A 5,024-nucleotide genomic window follows, 5' to 3' on the forward strand; every position below is an offset into this window, starting at 1 on the left:
TCATTTTAAACCCATAAAAAGTTAATAAATGAAGGTTTTTAATGGTTTTGATAGCAAACAGCACTCAGATAAGGAAAATATGAAAATCTATTTTTTGATACTATAGTTTTGCTTAGGCATCGAATCTTGTTTAATATGGCTTTTAAATAACTTAACATTACAACCTACGAAACTTTTTTGTCAAAGTAGGCAACCGAGCAAGCAATCCGCTTGATGGTATACGACACACGTCGCCCATAGACTAAAGCAATGCCAAGGGCCCAGACAAGCCGTTGCCTTCTTTAACTGACAAGCTGAGAGTTACTAAAGTTGTTGAAGCAACTACAGGATGACAGTAATACATACGCACCAGCTGCAATTTTAGTTATTCAATATCACATAAAATGATATGAAAATAATCACAATGTATGAACGGATGAATGATGACAATATAATTTTCATTTAATTCAAGCAATTTCTGAGTTAAAAATGTTACGTTATGTCATTTAAAAAGAATCTAAACTAAATATAATTATATCAATTATTATAATAGGAACATCATGATGATTTGCAAAATATGAACAGATGAGACAATCGTTGGATTCTTATAGATTATACTTAAAACTACTTCAAAGCATAGCGACAGCGAACAACTGGTAACTTGTCCTACATTCGATAACCAATTAGGTATTTAATATGTCTTTCTTGGGATTGGAAGCCTGCGCCTTATATGAAATAGTGCAGAAATAACTTTCCCAGACTTTGGGTGCCTCTCTGCCTACCCCGGATGCAGGCCTAAGATGTTACTAAATGAATCTGGCGTCACAGCTTCAGTTCTCGTGGGAGAGGTGACGGTTCATTCTCGTGTGCTAATGAATGTCTCGAAATTTATCGCGGCGAGTACTCAACGCGCGATAAACTTCTGGACATGCTGTGAACTGTACACGGTAAAGCAACTCAGTTAAAGCAGGACAGTTAACGTTATATAAAGGGGTAGGTAGAGAGAAACAAAAAGACAGGATTACGCCTTTATCCTCGTAGGTGCAAGCAGAGGTTGAACTAAAAACACCACATTTCGCCATATTGTTTGAGTCATCCTATAATGTCATAAGGGCGAGCTTATCGCCTATTCGGGAACAAATTCCAGAGGCCGGGTTGATATTGAGTCGAAAAATTCAATGTCTCTTCCTTTCCCGGGATTTGAACCCGAGACCGCAGAGCGGTGTCGTACTGCGCAATATAACTACACCACCGAGGCAGTAAAACGTAGGTAAGGATGTAATTAATCCACCTATGATTCGCAGAACTTACACGTCAAATTCAATGCGTCAAAATATGTTAAAATAAGTAAATCGCGGTATTACAAAAGCAACAGCTAGTAAATATTTGTTAACATCTCCTTTTCCAAGTAAGTACATCCTGGAGATAAAATGTAGCCTATAGCAAATGGAAATACAGAATAACAGTTTCAGACATTAATAGCGCATTTAAAAACCTCATCAGAATAGTATGACAAAGGTATATGTATATTTCAAAATAGAAATACAAGCGAGTCGTTCGCCATATTTGTCAATATTTCAGTTTCCAAAAGGTGTAGGGCGATGCACGGTATATTGCGTGCATTTATTTGACAAACCCTTTCAAATAATTAACTCTAAAGGTCTGTGCAATTATTATTTCTGTTACATAGGAAATGGTTCGTGTATTGTTTGTCACGAATGGTTTTCATATTTTTTAATTAAACTTTTTGTTAGAATTTCGTAATTTAATGGGTTTTGGTAATCTTCCAATGCTATAGTAGATTGAGTATTAAGTGTTCAATTTTTTTTTTGCTTTGAATGACGAAACTTGCTTGCCTTTGACTTTGAGTGGGAAGCGATACAACCATCCATAAACAGTAGAAACGCCATTCAACAGCTTGAATTATAAAGTATTGTTTTGTATTCTACTGCGCTCGCCATCCTGAGACATGAGATGTTAAGTCTCATTATGTCCAGTAGTTACACTAGGTACACTGTCCTTCAAACTGGAACATAACAGTGACTACACACTACTGCTTGGCGGCCGAAAGACATTGGGGTGGTACCTACCCAGGCGGATTCTCACTATGCATATGACAGACCTACCACCAGTGTGTTAGATATGGTTTTCATTTTTAATAAAGCGTATTAGATAGTAAGTAGTGCATGGAAATATAATGCCGATTTATCAAATACTATTTTGTATAAGTAATATTAACATTAGATCGCATTCTGTTGCCTGAAAATAGCAATAAATACCGTCACTTATAGACATGGGACCTAATATAGCTATTAAAACCCATGTTTTATATATCCACTACTTTTTTTTCCTGTTCCAGGGTAGGCAGAGCTACTCTGGAACAGGAAAAAGGCATAAAAATATGTACCCATGTATCTTTGTAAAGGTTAGAATGATGAGACCGAGCCCGGTGTCTGATGGTAAACCCTACCACTGCATACAATCAGTAACACCAGAAGCTATAATAATTGTAGTAAGTACCTCACTTCATCCGTCACCTTGTGACATCACATATTAAGATATTCACAGACGAATATAATCACAAGCAAAAAACCTAATAAATACTGAAATGCTAAGTCAAATGATTTATAAAGACAACATTATTATAACAATTGTTTTTCCTAGAAAATCACTTATAACTAGGGTGACAATCACTTCAAGTATAATTAAAAATGCAGGTTAAAACTGCTGATAAAGAAAAAATATTTTATTTTAGTAATCTTAGCTTAAAATTAATGTATTAACATAAAAATCATTACGGGTTAACTATAAATACATTTCCGTTTTGTTAGGGTCAATTATTTTTTTACGCAATCACACGTTCCAGCCTTCTACATTACAAATTTAACATGACAAGTATATTTTCTCTAAACATCTATATCATTTTAGAATCATTGATCGTATTGTGTAGATCATAAAAATAAAATCAATTTCATGTACAATCAGCAAAGTTGGCGGTCGACCACCCTAAGGGTTAAAATAACTTGGCAAATTTGTTTTACTACGTTGGGAGGCGGGGTTTGGGATCGATTGCATAGATCGATATCAGTCGTAAGTCTGTTGGCTACCTGCAATGACGTTACGTAACACTACCGAACCGCTGTTGAGTGTATAATAGAAAACGAAATAAAATTGATGCGCGCACGTCTATGCTATGACGATAATTCCTATACTTGTAAGATGCATATCGTCGGCGTAAGGAATAATAACAAAAAGTTTTATAGTTTGGAGACAATCGCGATTTACAGTGTTTATATTGTTAAAATTTTGGCATTATTTTTTTTTTAATAAAATAGAAACGACATTATGTTAATTATTTTATATCATCATATTATATGCCTGATTACCTTCTTTTTAACTTTTAACAAACCAAACTTTATGTTGTATTAAAAAAATAATCATTTTAAAGATTATATCGATTCAACTACCGTGCGTCATTCATGACTTTTTAGGTTATGTTGAGAGATAATTAAATAAAAATAAGTTTTTAAGTTTTTTTTTAAGTGTTACTACTACTATATATTATTTTTTTAATTGAGTGTTATATAAGTATATATATGTAAATTAAATATATAATAATTGTTTTGTTGTTTTCATTGTGGTAAGTTTTGTTTGTGGCTCGTTCAGTGTTTTGTCGTGTGTTTGTTGACATCCGTTAATTGTTAATTGTGTTTAAAGGATGGAGTTTGATGTTAATGATCGTAGGCCGGAGCCCGATCCTCCACCAGATGCTGGTAAAATATTTTCAAGCTGCTCATAATGCGACGCTTAGTAACATTGGAAACCAGAAAGGTTTACTCCCTCCCCGTCTCCATCTCCTTCTACGGCCTCATATGTAGCATCTTATGTTACCTCAGCCGCCCCTAGCCTTCCTCAAGTTAATTCAAATAAAATAAATATTTTAAAAATAATTAAAAAAGACAGTCCAATTTTAAAGAAAAAAGGTCGTCTAATAATTCAGCATTACATTTACAAAAGCTTTATCAAATTCAAATTTAAGTGAAGATACATTAATTATTAATAAAGATAAATCTCCGAATGCTTCATCTTCAGGTTCTTCCAATATGGATACTTCCCCTTCTCAGCCTCAAGGTCAAGTTCTTCCGCTCACAAGGTCAAGGTACTCCAGTAGTGATTGTGGTCCCTTTATTGTTTACGTGGAGTTAGCTGAATCCTCCCCTACAAACGGGGCCACATTACACCCTATCAAGTTTGGCGCTTTCCTTTATAAAAACAAATTAACTAGTGTTTTGCAGGACGGCATTAAAAAATTGGGCGCAATAGACTTTCTGTAACGTTTAAAACGGCTAATGATGCGAACAAATTTATTGATAATCCAATTTTTCTTTAAATAAATATAAAGTTTATATCCCTCTCATAACATTTCCCGCATTGGTTTGATTAGAGGAATACCTATTGAGTGGACGCAAAATGAAATAATTGAATTAGTTCAACTCCCCTGAATCGGGTAGTATAATCAAAACTCGTAGGCTTAGTAGGAAAATTTCTTCCCCTGAAGGTTCTAGTTGGGTTCCTACCCAAACTGTCGTCATTACTTTTGACGGCCAAGTGCTGCCCTAAAGAAATATATTGCTGCTATCCACTGTTACACGTTGAACAATATGTATATCCAACCCTCCAATGTTATAATTGCTGTAGGTTTTGGGCACACTCGTGCACAGTGCAGATCTAAACCCAGATGTTATAAATGCACAGAAAATCACTCTGGAGATTCTTGCACTGTGGAGGATTCTGATGCTCTTTGCATTTTTTGTGCAGGGCATCATTTCGCAATTAATAAAACCTGCGTGGAGCATAATAGGCAAGCAAATATTAAAAAATTTATGTCTTCCCACAATGTTTCTTATCAATCAGCAATGTCAAATTTTCCTTCGACACAAAAGTCTTATGCCAACGTATTATCATCCTCCCTAATCCATCTCCGCATTTAACCCCTTCTTCATCTCACGTATACTGACAGTCAATCCTCTGCCTCTAAGTCCTAT

The 5,024-nt window shown here is 35.0% G+C and overlaps 1 pseudogene; it reads left to right on the forward strand.

Moving 5' to 3' along the window:
• The first annotated feature begins 3,697 nt into the window (after nt 1-3,697).
• The window catches only part of LOC119189514, a 9,687-nt pseudogene continuing 8,360 nt past the window's right edge, over nt 3,698-5,024 (forward strand).

Source organism: Manduca sexta, chromosome 16 (genome assembly GCF_014839805.1).
Source record: "Manduca sexta isolate Smith_Timp_Sample1 chromosome 16, JHU_Msex_v1.0, whole genome shotgun sequence".
Classification (NCBI taxonomy): domain Eukaryota; kingdom Metazoa; phylum Arthropoda; class Insecta; order Lepidoptera; family Sphingidae; genus Manduca; species Manduca sexta.